Genomic DNA, 13,244 nt, shown 5'->3' on the forward strand with positions numbered 1-13,244 from the left:
TAAATAAATAACAGGAATGTGGCGGGGGAGATGTTCTGTGAACACTCTAGTTTACCAGATTATCTGTGAACATAGATGAGTCCATGCTGCATTAAAGCAGCTTTTTCTGCCAAATATCCCCATCCTGCTAGTCCTGGTGTGTAGGCAAGGTTTCACGTTCGCGTCTTTCTGGCTTGCTCTATGTACATACCGGTTCATCCTGGGAAAATGATCAAGGGAGGAAACAGTTGGGAAAAAAGCAAATGTAAATAGGAAAAAGGGGACATTTTTACCAGGCAAAACTGAGGTGTGCGATCCAATCTCAGGGGAGGCGAGATGCCCCCGCCTCTTCTTAGAAATTGTGCAGCTGTATCAAAGCAACTCGCAAACACATGTGTGAGCGAAATATTAATGACAACCTTGAGAAGTCAGAGTTGCATCTCCTTCCTTCAAGTATTTACTGTCTTCCAAAAATAAGATGCTCCCTTTTTCGTTTTGCTAGCTCTCCGGCAAGAAACAGCCCTGTGTCTAATTCATTATCAGAAAATTTCAATTTCCTCTAAACAATGTCGCCGCAGTATTAGTGCATAATGAAAAGCCTCTCGGAATACCTTGGCGCTCTGATATTGCCGTTGCTTTTTGCTGCTGTTTAAAAAAACTACAAGGGGTTCTTTGCGCCACCATTCCTAGCTCTCTCTCAGCCCTGTGACTACTGGACTTGCCGTTGGCCTCTCGGACCTCAAATCCCTCCTATATGAAAGGAAACTTTGGGTGAGAACATCATTATGGAATATTCTAGCTTTAATTTTGCACCTATGATTTTTTTTTCCAGCTTTAATAATGGTGTCTCCCCCCCCTCCCTCCCCGCCCCCCTTGCAACCCGGTCCATCAATCCCACGCTGCTTTTCCCTGTCTTAAAAGGTACCATGCTGCCCTCATGTGGTCACACGTGAAAATAAGACACAGTCACTTGAACTGGGTAATAACTTTTTTTTTTCCCACTTTGTTTTAACTAATGGCAAGTAAAATCGTAATCTTGAAGTTAAAATGAATAAAGGGTCATTCAAAAGGACTAATTGTGTCATCTACTATTAAAAGTGCCAAGGTTCTACCCATTCATAAGTGCTGTAGAATTTTCAACTAACATTAAGAACAGCAATGATATTAAGCTCAGTTATCGTTAATGAGCACGATTCAAGTGCTAGACATGGTGGTATGTTACATATTCCATCTCATTTTATTCTTCAAAGATAGAGGACTTTTAAAAAATTACTAGAGAATCACTGTGATGTACAGTTACAAACGTATGAACTTTTGTGTTTGCATTTCACTCATACGGTGGTTGTTTACCAATCCCTCCACCAGTGCCCATTCACCTCCACCAATGATCCCAGTATCCCTCCCACCACCCCCACCCCTTTCTCCACCACCCCACCCTGCCTCTGAGGGTGTTGTTCTCTCTCCTTTTGTTCTCTCCTTTTGGGTGTTGTAGTTTGCAATAGAGGCATTGAGTGGCCTTCATGTTCAGTCTATAGTCTGCTTTTAGTTCTCATCCTCCAACCCGAATGGGTCCTCCCAACATCCTCTACTTGGTGTTCCCTTCTCTATCTGAGCTGCCGTTTCCCCTAGCATATGAGGCTAGTTTCCAAGCTGTGGGGCAAACCTCTTGGTTCTTATCTCTACTACTCTTGGGTGTTAGTTTCCCACCTATTTTTTTTTTTCTTTTGGGTCACACCTGGTGATGCACAGGGGTTACTCATGGCTTTGCACTCAGGAATGATTTCTGGCGGTGCTCAGGGGACCATATGGGATGCTGGAAATCGAACCTGGGCCAACCGCATGCAAGGCAAACACTCTACCCGCTATGCTATCGCTCCAGCCCCAGTTTCCCACTTTTTCATTGGGTTGTGGTGGGTACTTGGTTAACAGGGCCCAGTGGTTCCATTCACTCACTGTCCTGGCCAATGGCAGGACTAGAATGATACTGATGGCCACCAGGCTCATGCTGGTGATACTCTGGGGTCACCAGAGTCACATCCATAATGCACAGGGGTCATGCAGTGCTAGTTCCGAATAGAATCCTTACGCAGCAAGCAGACCCCCTGATCTCTGAGCTATCTCTAGCCCCCCTTCCTTCTTCTTTATTTATTTTTAAATATATCACTCAAAGATGTAGAAACCAAAATATAGTTGGGGATATTTAGGTCTCACAATGAATAAGATGGCCAGTGTCAATGCAAGTTGTCTAACTCCAGAGTCCAGATTTTTTTCACCACTATATTCTCACTCAATCAATTCGTTCTCCCAAAAGCTCCAGCATTCCCTGTTTCCAGAAATATTCACCAGGAAATGAATGAAGAATTCTTGAAAGAGCTCAATATGTAAACTACACAAATACAATAGGAAAACTCCATAAATACAAATAATTCTAATGTGAAATTTAAAACTCAATGAACACAAACTTATTTTTGAAATATACATCCTTTATCTAGTGGAACAAATTTGCTTCACTTAATTATTCATCACTAGCCATCATCATCATGATGGGCTGGAGCAATAGCACAGTGGGTAGGGTGTTTGCCTTGCACTCGGCCAGCCCGGGTTTGATTCCTCCATCTCTCTTGGGGAGAGCCCAGCAAGCTACCAAGAGTATCCCGCCCCCACAGCAGAGCCTGGCAAGTTACCCTTGGCATATTCTATAGGCCAAAAACAGTAACAAGTCTCACAATGGAGACGTTACTGGTGCCCACTTGAGCAAATCGATGAACAATGAATAGGACGACAGTGCTACAGTGCAGCCATCATGATGTGAATCAAGAAAGAGACGAAATACCTCGCACCAAACAATAAGCAACCATTGTCTCAAGAGTTCAAATGTTATTGGCCCTGAGTTGGAAATCTCTGTTAGAAACTTTGGAGTGAAAGGAAACTTGTTTTTCTTCAGGTGCCTACCTGGATTGGATGACTTCATAAGTAAATCTACACTAGCAATGTTTTCAGTTTTTCAGTTGCAGAAAAAAAGAAGCCGTTTTAGTTTTCAACAGGGGAAGACATATTCATTAAAAAAAAAGGTTGTATGTTCGATGTGGCTAAAGTGATAGCACAGTGGGTAAGGCGTTTGCCTTGCACACGGCCAACCCGGGTTCGATTCCCAACATCCCATATGTCCCCTGAGCACCACCAGGTGTGATTCCTGAGTGCAGAGCCCGGAGTGATCCATGTGCATTCCTGAGTGCAGAGCCGGATGTGACCCCCAAAAACCAAAGTTGTATGTTCAAAGTTTGATCCCAGAAATTGGATGCCATGTTCACTCCTAGTGTTCCAAGTGCTCTCTCTGTGTGTCATTATCTGTTCATCTACTAAACATAAATTAGAGACTAGATTTTTTAGAATGTTCACAAGCTCTGCAAACTTCAACATGCCATTATCCTAAAAACACCTTTGGCTCAGATGAGTTTATATGGTTCACTTTATTGAATAATGCCACTATCACTTATTGACAGTTTGGTTCATTTTCAAAACTCACTCTGGTCAGAGGACTTGTGTTTGGTTAGGTTTTATTTCATTTCCTCGCCAATCTTTCAACCACCTCCATAAGACTTGGAGTTAATGGTCTTATCTCTGCCCATAATAACTTAATGACAGAGTACATGTCATCAGATCCATTTAATGCATCAGGCAAACACAGAACTGGAGATTCAATTTCATATAACATTCTTTCTCCAAATTCCATGCAGAAATCATGCTTCTGGCTCTGTTATTCATGTTACCTCTGCTTCTATTCCAATTTCCAAAGACTTTATTTTCTTAAATATTCATAATTGTAGAAATATAATTTGAAACAAAAATTTTCTGAGTTTTTTTTGTTAGTGAGACTAAAAGGAAACTATGGATGCATTAATAGATCGGTGACATATCTTTGAAGTTATTATTTCTAAATAATGAAAGTATTACACATAAGATTATGCATAAGCATAATGGTCTATTAAAAATAAAATTATTTTTTGCCTAAAGACTTAGCAATTAAGAGAATGCAGCCTATAATGTTGCTTCTGAATCTTGTCCTGAAGAGAAATGTTATAGCCAAATAATACCAGCTATTACTGTTAATTAATGTCCATGCTCAAGAATTACCAGTGATCTATAATATAAGGACACCTGAACTTGGTATTATTTTAAACCTACAGCACTGTCATCCTGTTGTTTATCAATTTGCTTGAGCAGGCACCAGTAACATCTCCATTGTGTGTCCTGTTACTGTTTTTGGCATATCAAATATGCCACAGGTAGCTTGCCAGGCTCTGCCATGGGGGTGGGAAACTCTTGGTAGCTTGCTGGGCTCTCTGAGAGGGAAAGAGGAATCGAACCCGGGTCAGCTGCGCACAAGGCAAATGCCCTACCCACTGTACTATCGCTCCAGTCCTATATGAAACAAAATGAGGTTAATGAAGGAAAAACATATTTTAATGTCACAGAAAAAAAGCAAACAAGTATAAAAACTCTTGTTTATCCAAATTCAAGTGTCTGGTATATCCACAAATTTGACTCACACTTATTTTGACGTTGGTCCTTAACCCAAGGATGTTTTTAAAGGTTTTAAGCACACAAATACGATATTTAAATTAGTGATTGTCAGGAACAATGCAGGGAGCTTCCTTTCTCAACATTGTCTTGACACAATTCCTAATTTATGCAACACATAAAAGAAATAAATGTTATGTTTATAAAAGGTCTTTGATCACTAATGTCATTTAATCTATGTAATATTTTAAAGTCAATAAGGGACCTCCTAGAACAAAGTGATCATAACAGTATTTCAAGATGCAAGATTATGATCCAAAAGTCATTCTCCTTCATATATACCAGAATAAACATGAAGAAAACAATTCAATTTTGCTTGTTTGTGTTTTGGGTTACACCTGGAGGTGCTCAAGCTTACTCCTGGCTCTGTGCTCAGTACTCACTCCTGGAGAAGTTGGGGGGACCATGTATTGTAAGATTACAACTATGTGAACATTCTGGGAAAAGCAAAAAATACGACTCAAGTGCTTAATGAAGGTCCTGAGTTTGATCCATCCCGTTATCTGGTAGTTTCAGTACTGATAAGCCTGAGGAGCACTAAACCATCAAAACTATCAAGAGCACCAAGGGGAGTCTCCCCTCCCCATAGGAAACCAGTAAAAGTATTGGTGGTTACCAGAAAGGGATGGAAAGGAATAAGGAGGGTATTTGGAGTCATGAACTGTCTGTGTATTCCTGTAAAGCTGAAAAAAGACCATTAGTCATTTTTCAGAGTCCATAAAGTGTTTTTACCAAGAGTAAATCCTCTTCTAAGAACTACATCAGGCTGCAAAGATGTTACAGAGGTGATTGCTCATCTTATAAGCTGCCACCTCAGATCCTCTACCACCCCAACTGAGCTCTCTACAGCCCTTTAAAGATTACAGACAAGAGAATACAGCGGTGGTCTATAAGTATTTCTCCAAATTACTCCAAACCTAGAATTGCTCTAAAATAAAGCTCATGAATTCTTTTAAATGCTGATAACTAAAAATCATGGAAACCAGGTGATCCTTCTACAGAATGAAGCCAAATCATTCTGCAGCTATTTTTGTAGTTTGGGCATATAGGATTCTCTCTTTTTCTTTTTCCTTCCCAAGTGAAACGTTTTTCCATTTATGTGATGGGGAAGGCTAGATTTTCAATCATAAATAGCCGCGTGCATATCAATTTTACCTGAACAGTGTTTTTCTGTGGGCCAGGTCACCCCTTTGGGTCTTCCTTTTTTTTTTTTAGTATTTCATTTTGGGAGAATTTGCACTTTGCAAGGTAACAGACATCAAAGATAAGTAATTTTTGCAGACTCCATATTAAGGGAAATGAAGAGCTATTCAAACAGAATGATCATAAGGATTAATGACAAATGCAGAAGAATGGATTCTAGAATAATTTTCTTAAAACTTGAAAATGACCAATTTCTACTATTTAAATGTATCCCCAGAGAGGAAATGCTTCAGGCTTCCTCAAAAAAAAAAGTCACCATCAGAAAATATTTTTTTTGCCTATTAATTTACCTATTTTCTAAAGTTTTAAGATGATAAAGTAGTCTAAATGCATAAGGATGAGAGCACAGACTATTTTGCTAAAAGTAGTTCATCAGGTTTCTAAGATAAACCCATTAGCCCTAATGCAGCAGAGTTAAAGCATTCCTCTGTTCCCATTTATTCAAATGTCAGCAGAATGGAAATGGATTGAAGTTTCCATAGAAACCACTTGGGGTTTCAGGTGTTCCTTGGGGCATTTTGTTCCATTTAGGCTTAGGAAAAAGAAGGTACACATTATGGCTGTTCATTACTGGCCTTGCCCCTCCTCGTTAGAAGCTAGGCGGTGGAGTTACCACATTCGCCTTTGTTTTACTGCATTTTTGGCAGCCTCCTCCCACTCCCGCTGAGACACAGGAATGAGCGACTTCTAAAGCCTGACACATTTTGCCCATTAGCAGGGGCTGTTCCGAGAATATTTCTTCTCTTTGGCCAGAAAGGAAATTTGAAAATCTTGTACGCAGAAATTTATGAAGCACGTTTTCTCATGCAGCGTTTATATGGGCCCTGTGAAATGCTATCCATGGAGTGGGATAAGAAGGATCTGAACCCAACCAACAGCAACAAGCATGAAAGGGGGTGAAGATAAGGCTTCTGTTCATCCGGGAAAGTTTCAGGGTAAAAATCCCAAACCAAAGATAAGCAAATCTTCTATCTAGACACAAGTGTATGAATTGCCTCGAAGAATAGACTCCCTTCCCATCACAGAGGGGGAGACAACTGGCAAGGGCAAAAATAAACTCTGCATGATTCTGTGTGTTATGGGAGTGCCCGACATGTAGTGCAAATGATATCAGCAAACAGGAGACCGCAAATAGTATGATTAATAAAGAAAAGCCAGCTTGAAGTTAAAAAAAAATGAACAAATAACCACAAAATCTGCCTTAGAGCAACAGAGGGCAACCAGGTGGAGCTGTAAAAGCATGCAAAAGCTCTGAAGTCTGACAGCTCAATTTCCATCTCACCAGGGACACTTCCACCCCAGGGCTGGAATACATTCCCTCACTCCCTCACCCCTTGGTTTCTGCAAGGGCAGAGAGAAGAGACTAATTCCCAACTTGCAAGGATGTTGTAAGCATTAGAAAGAAAGGAGATGCCTGCTTATCCGCTTATTCATTCTCTATGGCCCTCAATCCTGATGCAGCTCAGATATGTCAAAATTCTCATTTCTTGAAAAATAATCATTAGGCACTGACCATTGACAAAATGAATACCATCCAAACGTTTTCACTAGTGCCTAGTGATGAATAAGCTTCTTTCTCAGCTTTGATATCCACACAGCGATTTTAGCTGTTTGTTTGAGTTTACACAATTTCATAAAATTGTAGTGTGCATCGATAGAAAATTAATAATGTATATATCGCAGGATAATCACGAATCACAAATCACGAATCACGAAATCCCGTTGATCGTCAATTTCTCGAGCGGGCTCAGTAACATCTCCATTTGCCCTATCCCTGAAATTATAGAAGCCTCTCTCCACTTGGCCTTCCCAGCGATGACTCTTTCGGGGTCAGGGGAATGAGATCCAGCTTGTTACTAGCTTTGGCATATGGATACACCAGGGGAAGCTTTTGAGGCTGTCCCATGTGGGCAGGAAACTCTTAGTAGCTTGCTAGTTTCTCCCAGAGGGAGAAGTAGGCAACAAGATATTGCTTCTGGGAGCTTGCTTTTAAGTCTCTGGATGTTGGCCGTTGATGGGATTACAGACACCTGGGTTCCTCTGCCAGTATCTTCATGCGTGAGGCTTGTCTGAACACGTGGAGAGGGGCCTCAAGCATGTGGCTAGGTTCCTAACCTGTGGCTAGGTTCTGGTGGTCTTTGGCAGCCAGGAGCTCTACAGGGCATTGTGGGGAGGGAAGCTGGAACCCATCCCCTCTGAGGGGCCCCAGGAAGACAGCCAGGCAAGAGGCTCTCTGCTGCAGGATTATATAAAAGATAAAAAAAAAAAATTATCCCAAACCAAAGAGCCAAGGGACAGAGGATACATACATCAAATACTAGGTGTACAGGTTACTAGTTGGGTAAACTTGATTAAGAGTTTTTAAATTATTCTGTCTTGCTTTTCCCACTATAAAATGGAAATGATGTGGCTATTTACTGCAGGGATCTGTTATGAAGATAAAATGAAAGTAATAGCTGTAAAGTACTTGTATAATGCTTCATAAATCATAATCCAAGTCTCAGTATTTATTGGTCATATTGAAAACAAAATTAATTCCATAGCAAAACCATTTGAAAATAAAGTGCAATGATTGACCACTGTGGAAAACTCAGAGGCTCACAACAATACAAAAAAAATTAAAAGAGTAATGAGAAAGGGTTAGATGTTGGGTGGTAATGGCAAGAGAGGATGAGATGCTATTATTTTAAATATGTTATGCTTTTAGTTTTGTTTTTAGTGTTTGATTTTTCTTTTAGGACCACACCTGGTGATGCACAGGGATTACTCCTGGCTCTGATCTCAGGAATTACTCCTGGAGGTGCTCAGGGGACCATATGGAAATCGAACCCGGGTTGGCCGAGTGCAAGGCAAATGCCCTACCCACTGTGCTATCACTCCAGCCCCTGATTTTAGAGTTTTTACTGTAGGAATCATACTAAAACATAACAGCTGATTCATCTTCTTAATCCATGTAATGGAAGTGTTTTATGCATACCCAGTTCCAACACACCCTCCACCAGAGTGCCTGTTTCCCTCCAAGAGTTTCATTCCTTCTCCCCCCAGACTCCCTCCTCCCATCATAATCTTAATTCCCTAGAACAGCTGTCAGGTTCTGTTGCCTCTGGCCTTTATTATTGCCTTACTATGTTGATTCCCATCTCACATAACAGAGACGTCAATCAGTATCTGACTCTCCTTCTGGCTAACTGCCCTCAGCATGAGACTCTCCAAATCCATCTGCATGCCACATTGTATTGGATAGATTTGAAAGCCCTGCCCAGCACAGAGGGACAGAAATGAATAAAGTGAAAGAAATAGAAGCATATTGGGTGCACTCCCGGATGGAACTCTATCAAGCTCTGGTGAGGAGAGACTAAAGGGGCTTTTAAGTTGTCTTGGGCAGGAAAAAGGGAGAGGCCAGTGGAACAGGTGTGCCTGATCTATAGGGGCTGAAAGCATGGAATGCAGCCTGGTGGCTTCCAGTCGCCAGGTGGGCCATAAATCCTGTCATCCATGCTGGGGGCAGGATGACCTTTGATTCTAGGAGGGTCAATATTTCATCCCCTAACTGCCATTTGGTCCCACCAATTTTACAGTTTTTTTTGTGTGTGTGTTTACAAATGCTAGGTTTGTTACTGGACATCTAAAGCCAAAGATGAGGTGGTGGCAGTTGACTTTGAAGACGGTACCCAGCAAGGCCCTCCTGGGACTCACAGCTTTATGGGATCCCCACCTACTGCGTATTCAGGGTGTGAGCTGGGTCAGTACACGCAAGTGGTGGGTCATCTCAAAGACAAGATTCTAGAGCTGGTCATCACCTAGCTTGTTCATTCTCTGAATCTCTGTGATCAGTCACTTTGGTGGAAAATAGGGAAAATAGTTGTCACATGACTAGTGGCTCTCCGGAAAGCCAGGTGGCAAGAACCTGAAGTCTTCGTCTAAATGCTTAGAACACAAGAGCCTGGGTCCTGGAAGCTAGTAGAGTGAGCAGGGCACTGGCCTTGCAATCCCTGGCACCACACATATGCCCCGGAGCAATGCCAAGAGAGATCTCTGAGCAGAGATCCAGGAGTGATCCCTGAGCACAGCCATTTATGCCTCCCACAAGAACAAAAGAAAACCAAATAAGCAGAAAAGTAACCAAGGGCCACCTCTATCAGCCATATCAACCTGAAGTGTTTGGGCATTGGATGCCTCCAGCTGCTTCCCTTAGTCTGTCTGCAGCCCCAGGAGGGAGCCTGAGCGAGATGCTTCCAGTCAAGCCCTTCCCACGTTCCTGTCCACAGAAACCAGATAGATAATCAGTGTATGTAATTTACAGCTATTAGATTTGGGGCTTACCTTTATGCCGGGGTAAGTACGAAGACAGCAGTGATAGTTCCATGCACCATGTGGTAAGTTTAATGAGCAAAGTACACCTGCTCAATAAATGCAATTTTTAGTGTTGCGTCTACAAAGTAGCTGATATGTGGGACATTGGCTTTGGAGATGTGAGCCTTTTCAAGTTCCCTCTCTCTAACATTACCAAATCGATGATTCCCCTTTAGTGCTTTTATCTCAGAAGCCCTGCAAGATCTGAAAGATCTGAGTCCCTTTTTCTGATCTTTCTTCTTTTATCTTGGGTCTCCATCTACACTAACTTCCTTAGCTTCTGGAACACTCTAGACATGCTTCCATCTCAAGATCCTTGCACTGACTATTACTTTTAAATGAATGTCTCTTGCCCCAAGTATCTGAACGTGTCTCTCTGTCTCTGTCTCTCTCTCTGTCCCTCTCACCCTGTCCCAAGGCTTTTCTCAAATACCTTGCTTAACAGTGCAACCCTCCTGCTCAGCCTCCCTACTCTCACTAGCTTCTGCTATCTATCCATAACATTTTTATTGATCTTATTGTTTATCTTCCCTGTCTGAATGCCAGCTCCATGAGAGCAAGGATGCTCCCTCTTTTGTCATGTGTGTTCAAATGTACTACTTTCCCTAGAACAATTTCCCAGAGCTTATTGGTAACTGGTGAACTAAAGGCCTGTTTAGCATGAGCTGAACAAGTATATTGAGGGTGCATCCAGGCCAAGTGCTTCAGAATGGCTGCACTGCAGGCGGAAGACCGTGAGTTCATTCCCTGAAATCAGTGCATACACGATCCAGGCAGTTTTATTTTGGTATTTGGACCTAACTACTCTGCTGCCTATGATCTCAGGGGCCCTCCATGATAGCTGGCCATGCTACGGCCTGGTGGCCTGGTGTGTGTGTGTGTGTGTGTGTGTGTGTGTGTATGTGTGTGTGTGTGTGTAAGTACCACAACGAAAGTGACACAGGCCCTAGAAGCACAGAAACTAAAAGATATATCTAGATGACTGTTAACAATAGCCAGAATCTGGAAAAGACCCGAGTGCCTGAGAACAGATGACTGGTTAAAGAAACTCTGGTACATCTACACAATGGAATACTCTGCAGCTGTTAGAAAAGATGAAGTCATGAAATTTGCATACAGGTGGATCAACATGGAAAGTATCATGTTAAGTGAAATGAGTCAGAAGGAGAGGGATAGATTGTACTCATTTGTGGAATATAAAGTAACAGAATGGGAGACTACACCCAAGAATAGTAGAGATGAGTACGAGGAGGATTACTCCACAGCTTAGAAGCCAGCCTCGCATACTGGAGGAAAAGGTAGCTCAGATAGAGAAGGGACCACCAAGAAAAGGGTGCTAGGAGGACCCACTCGGAATGGGAGGTGCGTGCTAAAATATGAAATATAGACCGAACATGTTGGCCACTTAAAACCTCTATTGCAAACCACAACACCCAAAAGGAGAGAGAGAGCAAAAGGGAATGCCCTGCCACAGAGGTGGGGTAGGGTGGAGGGGATAGGGTGGAGGTGGTGGGAGGGATACTGGGACCATTGGTGGTGGAGAATGGGCACTGGTGAAGGGATTGGTACTTGATCATTGTATGACTGAAACGCAAACATGAAAGTTTGTGATTCACTAATAAAATTTTTTAAGAGGCGGAGGTAACAAAGGAGAAATAAAGAGCAGAGAGGACCAAATAAATAGATAGATAGATAGATAGATAGATAGATAGATAGATAGATAGATAGATAGATAGATAGACAAAAGATATATGTGCAAGCATGTGGCTGGGAAATACAGACCTGGGTAAACATGTGCAGTAATACCACAGCGACCCATGTTCCTGCTCCCTGGAAAGCAGTCGTCAGAATTATCTTAACATCACAAGGAAATGGTTCAAATTCTCATAAGCACATGTCCAAGCATTGCAACTAAATATGCCAACATAAGAGTCTGGCATGTGTGTGTGTGATTCCCAGATCATCACAAAAATGACAAAGAGAAGAGAGAGGAAAGAATGAAAGTAAAATTAGTGCAAATGGATTGTTTTAAATAATAGCAACTATTTTACGAAAAGGCAGACCATGCATTTTTCTGACTCACTGGATTGACAGCAGTTTCTATCATTTGAAAGCAAAACATTAATTTAAAAATTCAAAAGTATTAGCTTGAATGACTTGCAAGAAAAGGCTAGTTGTAGAATAACCAAAAGCTCCCCGTGGCGTATTCATATCCTAAATCCAGTAACAATGATGGGTCTCATTCTCCTGACCCAAAGCCACACCATTGGGAAGGACGAGTAAAGAGAGGCTGCTAAAATCTCAGGGCTAGGACGAATGGAGACGTTACTGGGCCCACTCGAGCAAATCAAGGATCAATGGGATGATAGTAAGAGTGATACTGATATTCAACCGAAATTGACATGAACCTTGTGTATGTCTGTTATCTAAAATGAGTCTCCTACCATGATTCCAGTTGGGATAGGGCTCAGCATACATGTCCACGAAGACTTCTTTACCAGAGAGCAGGGAAGTTTGATCCCAGCAGAATTCCATAAGCCAAGTATGATCCTGAGACACTCTATTTGGACTCCCACTGCCACAACCAAATTGCAATCTGATACCTGGAACATGGGAAACATAAAGAAGACAAATGCCAGAAATATGGGGGCGTTTGCCTCAAGCATTCAGTGGCCTTAAGCTGCTTGCCCAACCTGGCCGGCCTCAGCTGATGGATGTATGAAGGAGGGAACGGGGCCAGGCTGGTTGGTGGCCGGTCACAGTTTATTACAATCCCTGTCTCACTCTCTGCTCCACAAGCTAGTCTCCCACTGTTTGGTATTCCTGTTTCTCCTTCCTCACAGCCTCAGTCATGAACCAGAGTTCCAGGTAGCAAATACACCTGGGCGGGGTTGCACCATCAACAGATGTAAGGCCCTTCCCTGGGGGAAGATTCCTCTAGGACAAATTCTCATCCTGCAATTTTTAATGGCGGAATACCACCCAGGGAGGGTATTTCTCCTTTCCTTAGTCCATCACCATTTAAACAGTCCTCTTAACTTTGCTTCTTAATATTATTTCTAGTTATTTTGTATGGACACAGTAAGAGATATATTAATCTTTTTAAAAAATTATTTATTTTATTAAAT

The sequence above is a fragment of the Sorex araneus genome, chromosome 7 (assembly GCF_027595985.1).
Source record: "Sorex araneus isolate mSorAra2 chromosome 7, mSorAra2.pri, whole genome shotgun sequence".
Taxonomy (NCBI): Eukaryota; Metazoa; Chordata; class Mammalia; order Eulipotyphla; family Soricidae; genus Sorex; species Sorex araneus.